This window comes from Eptesicus fuscus, chromosome 6 (genome assembly GCF_027574615.1).
Source record: "Eptesicus fuscus isolate TK198812 chromosome 6, DD_ASM_mEF_20220401, whole genome shotgun sequence".
Taxonomy (NCBI): domain Eukaryota; kingdom Metazoa; phylum Chordata; class Mammalia; order Chiroptera; family Vespertilionidae; genus Eptesicus; species Eptesicus fuscus.
The window spans coordinates 58,836,091-58,852,885 of NC_072478.1; the positions used below are offsets into that span (position 1 = coordinate 58,836,091).

The following is a 16,795-nucleotide window of genomic DNA, read 5'->3' on the forward strand; positions in this document are numbered from 1 at the left end:
AATGTCTAGGCTCTAAAAACCTCTGTTGACCTCACCTGAATGCCCCACCTACAAAGGATCCGGGGGAAAACATTAAACTAGAGTCTCCCAGGAGCACCAAGTTCACAGTAGCCCTAACCTTTGTTTGTTGAGAAAGGTTGAGAGTAAGTCATCCCCTCCCTTGCCTGCACCTCCTCCCAGGGCCGCTCTGGTGCTTGGCCCAGGCATGAAATTGCCAGCACCGTCACTACCTTTTTGGTCTTATTATGAGTGTGTCTGTTCAGCTGTGCTGGTTTCAGCATGTCACAGTGAAGTGCGAGCACAGGAGAAGAGGCTCTGTCAGATCTTTCTCTCTTCATGTCAGAAGCCCGATGCTGAAAAGCCGGTAGGTCGGGTGGGAGGAAACAGGTTACTATGTCCTGAGGGGTGTAGAGCCAGGCTACAGGATGGATCAGGTGTGGAAGCTACACTAGTCAGGTCACTATGCTGCTGCCTGGAGTTTCCCTGGTATTGTCATCGGTTATCTGATGACGGAAACGAGTGGCTGAGTCCCAGCCCCTAAAAGTGGCAGACTCACTCTTGTGCTCTAACCCTCTCTAGTAGGAACATCACTCTTTCACTGTTAGTCCCTGGGAAGAATCATGTGCTTAATTCAAGCAGAGAAAATTTAAATGATTTACTAGATGGTAGTATTCAGCTGAGCAAATGCTACTTGAAATCTTGTTCTTTCATGATATATCTGGCAGTGAGCATAGTTAACTCATAGTTTTGTTAAGTCTAAACATCTAAAATATCTGACTGGGTATCTGTACCATTCAGCTAGAGGTCTGTGGCTGTTTTGTATAAACCCTTATAGTCCCTAGATCTAGGGCCATAACAGGGTTGGCTTGTCAGGGAACCTCAACCTCTTGTAAGCCATCCCAATCCTCTAAAAGTCCATTTCTTATTTTTGATGTGATTCTAAGGTTCAGTTTTTTATTTTTTTCAGAAAGTTTTATTTCTGTTGTATTTTTAGATTCCAAAGTATTTATTTAAGGTGAACAAATGATACAGCATACACAACTGCTGGAACTGCTTTTTAATTGAGAACAAAAAGGGAATACCTGGGACAAAACGATGCAATTACCACACATTGTTTTCAGGGGATTTTTGTCAAGTTTGTTTATCTTATTGTTAATGTGATGATACAGCAATCCTTGGAAAAAGAATAACATTTGCGTTAAAGATAAAAATGGAAAGCAGAGTTAGCACAACCCACAAAACCTTCTTTGGGAAGAACTCTTGAAGAAAAACTGACTCACGTTCCACAGAAGAATAAGGCGCAGTTGTGTCTCCCTTTATAGTGCCAGAGTGTTCCTGGACAGAGGCCTCCTGACCTTATCAACTCATCATCTAATTTTTGAAGTGATTTCTATTTTCAGGACCTTGTTTCTCCCTTTTGTTCCTGATGCATCTGGTCATTGGTGCCTTCTACTGTGGTCCTATCATTTCAATGTGACTGGCACCCACCCACCTGGAGAGTTCACTATGGTGGCCATGAGTCAGACCCGAAGGTCATTGTTCAGCCAGGAGACCAGAGGAAGATCTCAAGGATCCACCCACTGCAGTCAGATAAACTGGAGATATATGGAGTCAGAAGGATGATCAGTTTATTCCAAAGGATCTAGAAAAGAACTAATAAACTATCAGTACATAGCCAAGCCCTGGATATTTTTAAAAAACAAGCATAACAAAAATCTTTTTATTCTTTTGCTAAGATTTCTGATGTGTAGCCTAATTAAAGATAGCTATACAGTGCTTATAAACTTACGTAGCTCAGCCACCAACCTTGTAGAGTAAGGAAAAGAAAAAACGGAGGGTATTTATATTTTACGGATAAACGATGGAGTTGAGTATCTCTAAACATGTGTTCCTATTTTAAAATTCTGCAGCATAAATTCTATAAATGACTTTACTCTGACATTAATATTCAGTCAGTCAGTCAGACATCCAACAATTATTTAGATGCCTAATATGTGATAAGCACAGATATGTATCAATGAATAAAACAGGCATGGATCCCTCCTTACAGTCTACAGACAACCAATCCCCCACAAACATGTATAGATATACCCACAATTGCACACATTCTGGAAGAAAATTGAATGGATTCAGAGATAGAGTATAACACAGTGTGCCTACAGAGGTAGAGGGATTAGCAATGGCCTCTCTAGGAAGAAAGCATTTAAATCAACAACTGAACAATTAAAAAAAAAAAAAAAAAGAAAGTCAACTTTAGCCTGGAATGTGCTGACATTCCAGGGAAAACACACAAAAACCAGTATAGGCAAAGACCCTGGTGGCTGGGGGAATGTAATGTGTTTAAAGAAGAGTAGAACATTATGGATGCAAAATATTGCAGACTAGAGAACGTGCTAAACCATAGCCTCTCAGGGTTTGATTGGGTAATTTAGTCTGGCCACCTGACCAGTTCTTCAGTCCCCTTTACAACAATCCCTCTGGACAGCCATTCACCTTATGCTTGATTCTTTTCGTGAGAGGGAATGTACTACCTCTTGAAGGATCTGTGCCAGTTTAGGTTAATATGAATTTGTTCCAACCAGGAAGGTGGAGCTGGAATCATGAATTGTAGTCACGGGTCTGCACCTGAGATAATTTCCAAGTTGAAGTGGAAGAAGTACTAAGATAGCTGTGTTTGCCATTCTTTATTAGGAGGAGAGCCAAGGACATACAGCCGGCTTTCAAGTTGATAGTTACTTTCAGGAGGAATGAAATGAGAATGATAAGACAGCTCTCACAAACTTCCCACACTTTGCAACTATAGTCAAATTCATGTCAGTATCCTCCTGCAAACCAGTGACTGCACAGCAAGGTCCGTTAGACTCCTGAAAGACAGCCGTGTGCTTGGGCCAGGGGGATGAAGCGGGAGTGACTTCCTGTGGTGTTTGTGGTACATCACGTAGAGGAAGTGCACCGTGTCCGCCAGTTTCACAAAAGTCTTTGATAATAGGAGTTGATTTACACACAACCTATAATATTGACCTGACTAATAAGGAAACTCAGTGGGATTCCACAAAGATGTTACCAGTTATTTGAAAAGAATCCCCCATAGCCAGTCCATACCACTAATAGTGGAGACTGGTTTGAGTATTTATTTGTTCCCAAGTACATCAAGACATCCAAGTTTCAAGGTCTTTGGGAGATACTTCCAAGCTGCATAACCCACAGGCCATTCTTCTTAAAGCCATTTATGACTGCTAAGCCACCCTACTTGAGACAGCCTCCAAAGGATTTTGGACCATCTTGCATAGTTATAATATTGCTAAGGTATGAAAAGTCAAAAAGTTGACCAAAATGAAATGCTAACCGGTGCAATGAAAATCCTATTGGCAGCCAATAGGATTTTACCTCTGAGATACAAGAAAAAAACCTCCATTGAATTTTGCTTCTCAGATAGCAGTAATGCTCTAAAAATATCAAAGCAGTAGGAAAATAAAGCAAAAAAAATAAATCAGGATATCTTGGTGAGACTGGCAGGTGGAGTATGGTGCTCATGTGGCACCTGGTTCTAGACCAGACTAAATAAAAATCTACAGATCAGTGCCATTAATGTCACACCCAACTTCTTGAGCCAGTTCATGGGATTTCCTAGTAGACCTGCTTCTCATTAAAGGATAAGGACAGATTCACCAGCATGCCTGGAACACAGCCAGCCCCCCAGGACTGAAGGGATGACCACCAGGCCTACCAAATGTCAAGAAGGAATGTCAACAGGATGCCCTAAAGCTGCCCTGTGGTGGGCTGAGGCAGGACGACTCCAAGGAGTAGGCCAAAGGATTCCTTTCAAAATTTGCTGGAGCACGACTTTCGTGATGACTTGTAGCTATGGCAGCTTGGCAGAGAGAGCAACAGACCTTGCTGGCCAGCAGCAGGGAGAAATGAGCACAGGCATCTGAGAGCCAACTCCATGAGAGAGCCCATCTGGAAAGAGCAACCGGCCCTGTGAACAGGGATTAGAATTGTGAGCCATAGGGTAGTCCTTGCCTTTTATACAACATAGAAGCAGCAGCCAGTTGTGCAGTATGGTGTAATAGTTTGGCACCAGGTTCTAGAGTCAGGTTGCCTGAGTTCAAATCCTGACTCCATCACTTACTAGCTGGGTGACCTCAGGACTATTTCTTAACCTCTGTAAGTTCATTTCTTCACCCATAAAACGGGAATAATGATCATACCTACCAATGATTTATGTATGTTGCCTGTTAGAACAGTGTCTTTCTAAGTGCTCAATAAATGCTAGCTCTAGAATTATTAGTCTGTATGGCTCCCCACAGGAAACTAGAAATCATATTGTAGTCTGCCATTAATAGGTCCATGTTCATATTTCTGCTATTTACTACTAAATAGGAAGGACAAATTATTAAGAATTGTTAATATCATTTTCTTCTGTCACATATAAATAATAATACTATGTGGGTTTTATAAAAATTAATGAAATAATAGTCATGAAACATCAACAATTGGGCCTGGTATGCTGTTGGACCTCAATCAATGCTAGTTATTATTATTTGCTCTGATAGCCTAGAGTCTGGCAGGGCTCTCTGGTGGAAGGTTTTGTGATGAGAGAAGTGATCCGTGTCTGTGCTGCCCAATATGGTAGTCACTGTGGCTCCTGAGCACTTGAAAGGTGGCTGGTGCAACTGAAGAACTAAACTTGTCATTTCATTTCATTTTAATTCATTTTAATTGAAATATTCACATATGACTTGTGGCTAATGTATTGAACAACACATGCTGGGTTGTTCAGGCCTCATCCTGCCCCCTCCATATCCTGTCTATGCTCATGTCATGTCCAACTGTTGGTCATTAGTATCTCTACCCGGCGTTGAACAAGAGCAAAGAGAGGATGTGAAACCTGATTTTGGCAGGTTGTTATGGTGGCATAATAGAAAGAAGAAAAGTCAGTACTGAGTCTATGGGAACCATTCCATTCCCATTTCTGCCTACTGTTCTTGGGCAAGTCACTTTACCTCTTCCTTGGAAGGAGAGATTTGATACTGAGATGACTTCAACGGTCCCACCCATCATATGATCACTAAGGGGAGAACATAAGAAATGTTACACAAACTTGATCATTTTTTAAGGTACTGCAGGTTACATTTAGTTGTGTTTAGTGTCTCCCAATTTAAATGTGGTATATATAAGTGTTGGTATACAAACTAATACCAGTGAATAGACAGAGATAAAAAAAAGAAATTGAGGCCAAAGAGCAATTAACCTTGGGGCAAAGAAAAAGGATTTTGATGAAAAAGGACATGTGTCCTTGGGAGCAGAGTGTTCCTGCCATATCCCTCTGCAGTGGCCTTCCAGCAGTGTGGGTGAGAGTGGAGAGTGCTGGGGACTGTTTGGCTGGTAAGGGCTTTGGATACACAAACCCATGCTATGATTTATTGTCTCCTACTGAGAGCAAAGTGGAAAGGAAACTCTGCAAATCAGATCTCCTAGAATCCACCCTGGGTAGAAAGAGCACAGGACAAGGAGCCTGGAGGCCATGTTCCTCCTCCGGGTCTGTGGCTAACCAGCTGGATGACCCACATTTAATCTGGCTAACTTCTCTGGGCCACAGTTTAATCATCTATGCAAAAAAATTGGTTGGACTCTACTCAGACCAGCTTGGAAAATCTGTGGTTGTGTTTAGAGCCCCCGAAATTTCAAAGATGCTTTTTTTTGGACAGGAACAGAGTGTGATAAATTACAACAGTAAAACCAGGTAACAATCCCCTCAAAACACACACACACACACACACACACACACACACACACACACACACACACACTCACATCTTTTTTAATCTTCTGAAGAGTGTGGCCATGCCCTTTTGGTTATGACCCCCTTAGTCCCTATGTGAAGCAATTTATGAAGTGAGGGGATCCCATTTGCTTATACGTATTGTTCTGATGGATTAGCCTTGACAGTACCCAAAGAGTTTTCTAGACATTTTTAAAGAGACAGAGCAAAGTAATTCCTCAAACTATCAGGGAGGTGGTGATGGTGTGTGTGTTTGTGAAGGCAAAGTGAGAAACCCCACCCCCAGCTTCTATGAATGGTGAAATATAATATACACTGTTCTCATTTGGGGCGAGCTGATTATTTGCAGGAAAAACCAACAGACTTTCAGAATAGAAAAACCAGGGGCTGAAGAAAATCATCCAGGATAATTGAGTTTATTAATCTATTTGACTTTAAATCTTCTTTCCTCCACCAGTTTTATAGTCTCTAAGTCCACAAATTGTTTTGAAACTCAACCCCTCTTCCTCTGCTTCTCCCAAGGCTGCTGCATGATAAATAGCCCAGCATGCCCTCCCCCATTTCTTCTCACATTCCTCTCTCGCCTTGTCGATTCTTTCCTGAGAGTAGGGTGGGAACTTCTACCCAACAGTCCACTGGCCTGGGCCCTGTATCTAATAACACAAAGAGGAAGTGTTTTAAAGGAAACACTTGGGGAGTGATTCCTATAGACATACACATACCATTTTCAGACCAGAGGTCTCCTGGAGGCAGTACTAGCTGGACCTTGAACCCTAATAACGTCAGGATGAGACTGAAGAGCCATAAGCAAGGGCAAGCCTACCCTTATGTTTCTGGGTCCTCCGGCACCTCGTTGGTGAACAAGCTTCCCTGCGGTGTCTACTTCCTGATGAGTCTGTCCCATTGACCTCCCTGGTCAGCAGAGGATCTCTCTTCTTTGTTGGGGTCCTTACAACTCCATTTATGGCTCTTTTATTAGGTTGGCAGGTGCTTTAAGTGAGGGAGGAAAGAAGCGGCATGATTTGCATGGAGTTTCAGCTCAGGAAACAAAGAAGTGGAAGAATGTATCCAGTCATTTTTTTTGCATAAAGGTTGCAAAAATTCTTCAGGGACCGCTGAGAAGCCCTGTCTCTGCTTCAAGCCTAGATTTCTGATACATTAAGGCTAGAAGGGATTTCTAGATCATGAAAACTACTGATAGGAAAAGGGGCCTAGAGAGAGAGGTGAAACAACATGCCCAAAAGATCAGACATTGCAGAGCTAGTTAGGAGAACCCCAGGACTAACAGCTGGGTCAGCTGATTGCCTCAGATCTCACGCACATGCACACATACTCTCTTTTTTCTCCCTTGATCACTTCAAAAAGGACCTTCTTTGGTGGGCCTAAGGAAAAATAGTAATCTCTGAAAGCGACAAAGGAGATTGACAATCTGTTTGCTAGCTTCCCTTTCTTTCTTTCAAGATATTCAATATTCTGACTTTGCCCAGGAAGTAAAGAGAGAAGAAAAAAGATAACCAGCTGCCTTGATAAACAAAACAAAGCAATAAGGAAAACTGCTTTTTAAAGAAAAGTGTGTGTGTGTAAAACCAGGGCCATATATCTTTTCTTCTGATTAAGCTAAATAAATATGTAAATGACCTTCCTGTTGAGTGGAACACATAGAAGGAGGCCATCTTTGCTTATTCCAGCCCTTAAAAAAACCTAAAAAATCAGCGTGGGGACAAATGATTCACTCCACCGCAGACACTGGGTCTCTGGTCTGCCCTGTATTCTGCGAGACCATCTCATTTCCTTTGGGCTTCCCCCAGCTCTCTCCCAGCCCTTGCCAAGTCTCCTTTCATTATTAGTCATTCTAATAAACACTCCTAATAAACACAAGCCCTATAAACCAATCCAGGAGCCTACTTTTGGCTTCTGTGCTGCCTTTAGGAAAAACTGATACCTGCATTAACTCTTGTCATCTGTCCTGGAGAAATCCAGCTGAGATCTCTAACATATTTGGTTGCAAGCTGCAATATAATAGACACATTTAGTGTACATTCTCTTGTTAAATGGAATTTGCATTCCTAACTGAACTAAAAATGCTTAATTATTAATAAGTCCCCCAGGGATTAGTGACATTTGGGATGATTTTATCATGCTGCAGATACTTAACAACATAATGTGTGCAGTGGTATCTAATTCAACCTTTTTCATTTCAAAGAACATTCCCTCCCAATTTGTTTGGACTTAATGCCACGTAGATAGTTCCCTGAGCATGCAGCCCCAGGTGAAGGTAGAGGGGAGACTCTGAGGAATGGGATGGATTGAAGCTGGCACTACAGTGCAGGGAGGGCTGGGCAGAGGCACCAAGGAGCTGCCTCCTGGGAGATGGAATTGGTTTGGGGTGGACTACAAGCCAAGTGCTTCCATTTAGGTGGAGGCAATGGTGGCAATAAACAGACGTTTCTGGAAAGATCACAGGACTATAGGTCACAGGACCAGGAGCTAAGCTTCCAGTTTTACACCAATTTACCATGTGACTCTGACCGAATTACCTAACCCAGTGGTCAGCAAACTCATTAGTCAACAGAGCAGCAGACTGCGGCTCGCGAGCCGCATGTGGCTCGCGAGCCGCAGTTTGCCGACCATTAACCTAACCTCTCAGAGACAGAGTTTTCTCACGTATGTGGGAGGGATGATCACACATTCCTTAGCCGCCTTATTAAATTGTGTGCAATACATATGAAAGTGCTTCCAACAATTAAAGCACTTTATAAGGAATACTAGAGGCCCGATGCATGAATCCATGCATGGGTGGGGTCCCTCGGCCTGGCCAGCGATGTGGGCCGATTGGGGCCACAGGAGGTTCTGATTGGGCCATGGGGTAAGGGGACTAGCTGGCCAAGGGGAGGGACAGAGGGAGGTCGGCTGGCCTGGGGGAGGGGCTGCGGGAGGTTGGCCGGCCACAGGAGGTTGGCTGTGGGAGTGCACTGACCAGAAGGGGGCAGCTCCTGCGTTGAGTGTCTGCCCCCTCGTGGTCAGTGCGCATCATAGCGACCAGTCGACCGGTCATTCAGTCACTTAGGCTTTTATATATATAGATAGCCAAAGATGGAATAGAAGGAAATAGCACTTCCTAAGCACCCTCTATGTACTGGGTGTTGTGTTCAAACATGAAGTCAGTTAGTCTTAGCTAAACTATCTGAGATAGGCCTAGTTGCCCCATATGCAGAGGAGGAAATTGAAGAAAATTTCTAAATATAAGCATAATGTCAAAAATCAGCCTTTAAATAGGGTAAGTGTGTAGCAAGTCTTGCCATTAGGTTTCTATGATCTTGACCTGGATTGGTCAATGATAATGAATTTTCCACTCATGACTTCCTGTTTCAGGCTGTCACCATGAGACCCGCCGTTGATGCTGTTTCTGCCCTCCACAGTCTCAATCATTCCTTCTCCTCCATTTCTGTTCAGGCCCCTTGTTCTGTCCCCAGGATGGCAGACATCTCATTTTCACACAAATGCTTTGTACACTGTGGGTCCTGATTGGCAGTGTTGGCCTGGAGATGAAGTTATCGATGGTTGTGTATGGGAGAGAAGAGTGGAGCAAGGTTGGAGCAAAAGACCAGAAGCCAGTCCATCACCTGTTTCTTAGGGACCTCACTTCACCTCTTCAAGCTTCAGTGTCTCCGTCTGTTGGTGGAGAGTGACACACAGCACCTTCACTCTCAGAGTCGTGAATGTCTTTGTAAAGCACGGGAGATGCTAGAGGGGCCTGAAAGACCCCATGCCTCCCTTTATGTAGTAAAATAAAACCAAATCCGATGGTCTAAAAATTATAGAACTTTTTTTTTTAAAGATCATCTTATACCTGAAAAAGCACTTGCATTTTTTTAAAAATTCATCAGCAGATGGTGTTCCATAAAACCCACTTCAATGGTTGGACTTAAATATTTGTTTAATAAATAAGCACAAGCATGCACAAGGAGCTGTGGCTATTATTATTATTATTCATTTACTTTTCAACTACAAAATTCATTTTCATACTACTTTTACCATGTTTAGTGTGCTTGTTCTCACCACACACACACACACACACACACACACAGTAGAATTTCAGAGAGTGGTATCGGCACCCTATTTTATCCATATATATAAAAAGCCAGGGGCCCTGATGACCGAAACAATCGGACGGACGACTGAACAGGCTGCGTCGGGTGACCAGGCCAGCAGGGGGGTAGTGAGGGACGACCAAATGACTGAACAGCAGGCTGCGTGGGGCAACCAGGCCAGTAGGGGGGGCAGTTGGGGGCAACCTGGCCAGCAGCGGGGGGCAGTTAGGGGCGACCAGGCTGGCAGGGGGGGCCAGTAAGGGGTGACCAGGCTTGGGGGGGGGGCAGTGAGGGCAACCAGGCCTTCAGGGGGGAGCAGTTGGGGGCAACCAGGCCAACAGGGGGGGCAGTAAGGGGCGACCAGGTTGGCAGGGGGGGGCAGTTATGGGCAACCAGGTCGGCAGGGGGTGGTGCAGTTGGGGGTGACCAGGCTGGTGGGAGGGGCAGTTAGGGGTGACCAAGAAGGCAGAGGGGGCAGTTGGGGACAATCAGGCCAGCAGGCAGAGGTGGTTAGGGGTGATCAGACTGGCAAGGGGGGGCAGTTAGGGGCGATCAGGCAGGCAGGCAGGTGTGTGGTTAGGAGCCAGCAGTCCCAGATTGTGAGAGGGATGTCCGACTGCCAATCGGGCCTAAACCAGCAGTCAGACATCCCCCAAGGGGTTCCTGATTGGAGAGGGTGCAGGCTGGGCTGAGGGGACCCTTCCCCCCCCCCCCCCATGCACGAATTTTGTGCACCGGGCCTCTAGTATGTGATAAAACTTAAACCGGAAGAAGTAAATGGATTGCCATGTCCCCACAGATAATTAGGGGCAGAGTTAGGCAAACAGTCTAAATCTCTTTTTTTAAAACTATGTTTTTATTGATTTTTAGAGAGGAAGGGGGAGAGATAGATAGAAACATCAATCAGCTGCCTCCGCACACCTCCCACTGGGGATTGGGCCTGCAACCTGGGCATGTGCCCTGACCAGGAATTGAACTGGCGACTTCTTGGTTCATGGGTTGATGGTCAACCCCTGAGCCACATTGGTCTGGCTAATCTAAGTCTTGTCTCAAACTCCTCTCTTATCTCAAACTCTAGTGCTAATCCCTCTAGCTTCATTTTTTATAATCCTGGAGACTGAATTTCTCTGTTGTTCTGTCTTTTACATCATTCCTCACACACACACACACACACACACACACACACACTGCTACAATAGGGTTATGGTGTCTTCTCCACATTCCTCCCCTGGGGAACGGAGCCCTCAAAGGCAAGGCTCTCATCCCTGATCTTCTCCAGGAAGGTTTGCGGTCAAGTGAGAGCTCAAACATGACTCGTTAAGCTTGTTCCTCATTGCAAGCTCTAAGAAAAACCTGCCAAAAATCACATTAGTGAGTCACGGGGACCTCCAAAACTGCTCTAAGTGGAGGAGCCAGTGAAGCTGCACGAGTAACATTCGGGCTGAAATCGCCGCGTCGTGATGCTGTTCCAGACATGCGTTTGCTTTGAACATGCTTCTAAAGTGTATCCAGGCCTAAGCATCAGAAGGGAAAGTGTGGATTGAACACCAAAAGAGCACTTTAAATGGGCACCTTTTTCTGTGGGGAATTAAAATGCAGAAGTTATCAGAGGCTGATGGCACTCACTCCATTGTGTACCCCAAGCACGTCAAACTCATGACCTGCGGGCTGCATGCTTCGTTTATTTGGCCCGTGTTAGCTTTTGAGTTTGACATGCTTGGTGTACACACCTTCACAAGGACCTGGGTTCTCTGCATGCCCGTGGCCAATCCAGGTTGCTATTACAGTGCCTTTCAAGTGAGCACCCCCTGCCCGGTACCACTTGCCAAAAAAACAAAAAAACAACTGTTCTATTGAGGTTTTTAAATATTGAAACTAATAAAGCTGCGCAGGGGAACCCCAATACAACACACGGCTGCTGGCCATGGCCTGGCTGCCGGAGCTCCGTCAGGAAGAACAAACCCTCTTGAAGGTGCTCCCGTCTGCCTGCCCCACTTGAGCTATGACTGCCAGGGCCAGCATCCCTGGGAAATTGCCCTGTAAAATGAGCAGCTCCTTTTCAACAGCAGAGTCCCAGCTGCTCCCCACCTCCGAGGCTGCTGTCGGGCATGACAGAGTGGCCAGCTGGGCCTGGCTCGCCTCTCTCCCTGCTGAAGGCCTATTAGGAGTCGGAGCTGGGAGGCACAGGTGGGCAGAAGCAATGTGGCAGCCCCAGGTGGCACACTTGCCCTCCTAACCTGCCTGGTCTTCTCCAGCTTTGGGTTGAGGGGGTGGGTGAGTGGAGGGTTGGGTGTCCTCTGCAAGCAGATCCATCTCCCCTCCTCTTCCTGGGCAGCATCCTGCACCTTCACCCCCCTGAAAGCCCTGCCTGGAGACAGAACACGGAGGCCAGCCCTTCCCCTGTCTGGCCCCGAGCCAGGCTCTGAAGAATCGGCCCAGGGCAGAGAGAGGTGGTGGGTGGGGCAGGGAGCCTAGTGTTACACATCCAAAGCCTAATTTCGGATCAGAGTCATACTGGTAGCCAAGCCTGAAAGATCACCGAGGCCCCCAGATGAACCCACAGCTCTGAGGCGGGGCCTGGGCGAGTCCTCATCTCTCTTGCCCACACGCTGCTCTCCGTGGGGAGGTTATGTTAGGCTTGTTTGGATTTTCACTGGTATTTTTTTTTAAAGCCACATCAGTTGGCCTTTTGCCTCCTGCTAGCTGAGGGACAGTACACGTTTCCTACCCCGATCTCGCTGTTCGTGTTTGCAAACTGCCCCAGCTGAGACGCCAACCGGAAGCCTGGGTTCCTCGTGCTGCTGCCTCCCTGCGTTAGGCCTGGGACTGCCATCCTGCTTTGAGGTGGCCCCAGCACAGCCAGCAGCCAGCAGGGCCAGGGCAGCTGCAGGTGGCAGCTTCCTGTTAACAATAAAAGCGACTCTCTCGGATAGGGAAGAGCGAGGAGACCAGGCAGGCACTGGCCTGCGGGAGCCACAAGAGAGAAGGGCTGCTCCCTTTCCTTCCACGGGTGTGGGCAATTCCTTCGGAGAATTTGCTGCTGCCAAGAGCCGGCTGTTGCCTCCCTGGAACTCGGGGTATCAGGAAGCTTGTTTGCAGAGCTGGCCAGCCAGCAGCCGGAGCAGCTGGTTATAATTATGCGTTGCAGCTTCAGAGGAAGTTGCTGGCTGCTGAGCGTGTGCTGGGCCTGGCTGCACACTGGCTGCTGGGCTTAAGGGAACAATGGAGACAGAAACCAGTGGCAGAGCCGGAGGGGAGGAGCAGGACGAGGGTGAAGACAGGCAGAAAGAAAGGGCGCGAGCTGCTCCCAGCGCGCTGAACGTGGAGAAACCCCGCCAAGGATCCCTGCTCTTGTTCCCAGACTGAGAAACAAAGTCTGTGGCCCCCTCTGAGCAGCCTCCTGACTGCGTTTTAAAAGCGGTACCTGCTGAACGCTGTGTTTAGAGAAGTGTGCCTGGCTGACAGACTGAATAGCACTTCTCAGCCTGTTTAATCTAAATTGATGCCTCACTGCAGCAGCTGGCTATGGGGGGAAAAACAAAAGAAGTCGTGATGAAAAGGCAAATCGCTCCTGCCTGGAAAGTACTGCTCCCCGGGCTGCAGCTCAGCATGTCAGGGCCCTGCTAAACGCTGGGTACAGATGGGTGCATCGGGAGGGAAAGACAGGCAGCTCTGCAGAAGCGAAATGTGGGTAAACTAACAAGTCGTTGTTTTTTATTTTTTTCCTGGATGGAGAAAAACTTACTAGTATCTGGTTCTTTACACTCTCTTAGATGTCTTCAGTGTCTCCTAATTTGAACACAGCAGGAAAATGAACGTAGGAGGGGTGGGACCTGGGGTAGGGGCCGTCTTCCCCGCTGCGCTATTTGGGACCCCAGCACCGATACTGTCCGGATCTTCTCTTCAGCTATAGGGGCGGTCCCATCCACGTCGTCCCTCCGTCAGCCGGCCACCTGCAGTATCTACAAGGCTTGGCGTCCCCAACGAAGTATTGAGTCCCACGGTTTTCCCAGCTCAGGGAACAATTTCAAGGCCCCAAATCAGACAAGTGGACGGGCCTGAGATTCCCGTGGCCTCTCCCTGACCCCTCTCCACTTGTACAACTCCTGATTTATGTTGCTTTCAAAGGGGGGGTGGCCTACCTGGTACTGGGCACCCTTGATGTAGAAAACTGACAGCCACGCACAATGACACATTATTGGCTTGGCTGGTAAATGACGAGGCAATTTCATTACCTTTCCCCCTTGTCCACTGCCTAGCACAAGATGTCTTGAAATGCTATCCATCAGAAGGCGTGAATGCAGAGAAGTGCCAGCCTGTACGTGGGCATGGCAGCCTCGTTCCCTAATGATTAATGAAAATAAATGATGACACCATTCTCTTTAGGAACTGATGGCTAGAATCTCCTTATTACCTGGGTGCAGAGATTACGGCAACAGGCCGAAAGGATTTTTCCAGAAGTGTCCAAGTAGGGAATATTTTTTTCTTCGTTGTTCTTCTTTTTCCTCCACCTGAGGTCTTACAGTTTTCTAAACACTAAACGCACACACACACACACACACACACACACACACACACACACACACACACACACACAGACACACACACACAGACACACACACACACAGACACACACACACAACACAGACACACACAGACAGACACACACACACACACACACACACACAGACACACACACACACACACAATTCCGATAGCTCTGCTGTTCAACGCAGTAGTCACTTCGGTCAATTTAAATGCACTAAAATAGATAATTCGGTACCTCAGTCATTCTAGGTCCGTGTCACCTGCTCAGCGGCCATGCGTGGCTCCGTTGGCCGGCACCGCATTACAGAAAGTTTCCGTTGCTGCAGAAAGTGCTGCCGCGTAGCCTGTCCTAGAGCCTCAGTCTGCTCTGGTGGCTCAGCACTCCTGTTCCTTTCAGAAGGAATCCTCTACCAGTAATTCTGAGAAAGGTGAAACCCTTTTTCCTTGCCCACAACTTGGAGTTGATGAGCTTCCTCAAGGCTCCTGAGGGAGAGCTCCCGAGTGTCTGTGCAGGCAGGACCTTTTGAGTAACCAGGGTGTAGCATCCCAGGCACTGAAAGGACACAGAGGCAGCAGGAGTCGCTCAGGCAGTCTGACCCCCACCTATTCCTTCCGGTACTTCTCCTGCACAGTTCGGAATCATATCCAGGAGGAGCTATTAGGAGGCCAAGTGGTGGGCCAAGGTAGATGCCAGGGCGTCTCTGTAAAAATCTGCACAGGAAGCAGAGTGATCGCTGCTATAGAACTACGCCGCGCGCCGCTCCGCTCTAGGAGTTTCTGCCACCAGTCTGGGAAGGTGGGTGGAGATGCACCGAGCAAGGAGGCCTGATGCAGCTGGCGGACCTTCAAAGCATCCACGGGGAGAGGTCATACCAACTACCTGTAACCAATCGCTCAGGTCCTTTGCGTGTGTCTTGGTGGGGACAGGGATCGGGCCACACAAAACTTACACAAATACACCGAGAGCTACACTGCAAGCACTGGATCCACACTGACTGCAACCCGAGGAAACAAAAGATAGGCTATTTAACACGTTTACTAGAAAAAATATTTGCACCCAAACGTTTACTGACTTTTCATTTTTCTAGTTTAAAATACAACCTTGTTGGCATATGGTATATATTTTGAGTATTTTAAAAATGGTCATTTCAAGCTCCTTTGGGCAAAATTTCCAAAAGGGCTTTCTTCTCATCTCTCAGAGGAATGATAAACTATAAAGCTTATTAGCAAGTTGGACAACCTGAATACAAACTGTATCCTGAGCCTCCCACACTTTAATTTAAGATGAAAGTGTCCGCAGTGCAGGCCCTGTGACCACGGCATGATTCACAAATTCTCATGGTCTTGTATTCGGCTCCATTGTGGTGAGGGTATTGGTGCTAACAGCGCATTCCTGGAAGCAGATAAACAGGATATTACCCAAGTCGCTTTCTTAGTCCAAGCTACTTCATCACAAAGCAGCCGTTGTGTGTTACAGCCACCAACCTGAGCTATTGACTGGCCTGATTTTCCCTTTTTTTTTTTTTTTTTTCAAGGAATAAATGTGGGCCTGGCCTTGTTTGAAAGTAAAAGCTGAAACAGGGAGGGAGAGAAGGAAAGGGACAAGGCTCATCAAGTCCAGCTTGGAGAGTTTCAAGGGTAAGAGTTAGAAACCTACTAGAGTAAGGGATCCAGCCCTCTTCTTTCTGACCCCTGTGGGGAGTGTGGGGTGGGATGGGGCTGGGGGGCTGGAGGGTTGTTGAATGTTCTCTGGGGAGCATTTCAGAAAATTAAGTGGGCCTGCTCTCCTCATCAGTGAGGTGGGGAAGCAGTCTGACAAAGCACAAAGCAGCCAAACAAGATCCAATAAAACCTGGTCCGTTTCCAACCTCTCTCCCCATGCCTAGGGCTGCAGACCCTGCCTTCGAGGGCAGCTGTTCCAGCCCCAAGCAGCACCTCCCATAGGAGGGTTTGGCCCAGTTCAGAGTCACTAGGCCTCCCGTGGCAGCTGAAGGCCACAGGTCCTCCGGCTACAGCGATCAGTTAGCTTCTTGAACTAGGGGTGTCCTCATTTAAGCAGGGAATAGGGCAAGTGGGGAGCAGGGATGCAAGGGGTGTCATTCAGCCCATGCCTGGCTGAGGCAGGCTGGCTGTTTCACCCAGCTCCAGAAAGGCCAAATGGTACCCTGATCCTTGATGAACAAATCCTCTGAAAACGAAGCTCCTTCCTAATGAAGCTGGCTGTTTGCTTTTCCTTTAAGTCGTCATAAATCATATGCAGCAACGTTGGCATGAGTCATATGGCTCGTCAGCAAAGCTCCCGCTAAGCCACACAGCTGCACGGGACAAAAATACCTCTGTGAATAGAGCATGTTTGTCCTGCAAGGTTTAT

General features: G+C 46.9%; 1 long non-coding RNA gene across 1 annotated transcript in view; it reads left to right on the top strand.

Moving 5' to 3' along the window:
• The window catches only part of LOC114232813 (uncharacterized), a 113,435-nt gene extending 97,364 nt beyond the window's left edge, over positions 1 to 16,071 (top strand). The window contains exon 4 of the long non-coding RNA XR_008556367.1: positions 15,960 to 16,071. This is a non-coding gene — a long non-coding RNA (uncharacterized LOC114232813). The remainder of the gene's footprint in view (positions 1 to 15,959) is intronic.
• Positions 16,072 to 16,795: the final 724 nt, after the last annotated feature.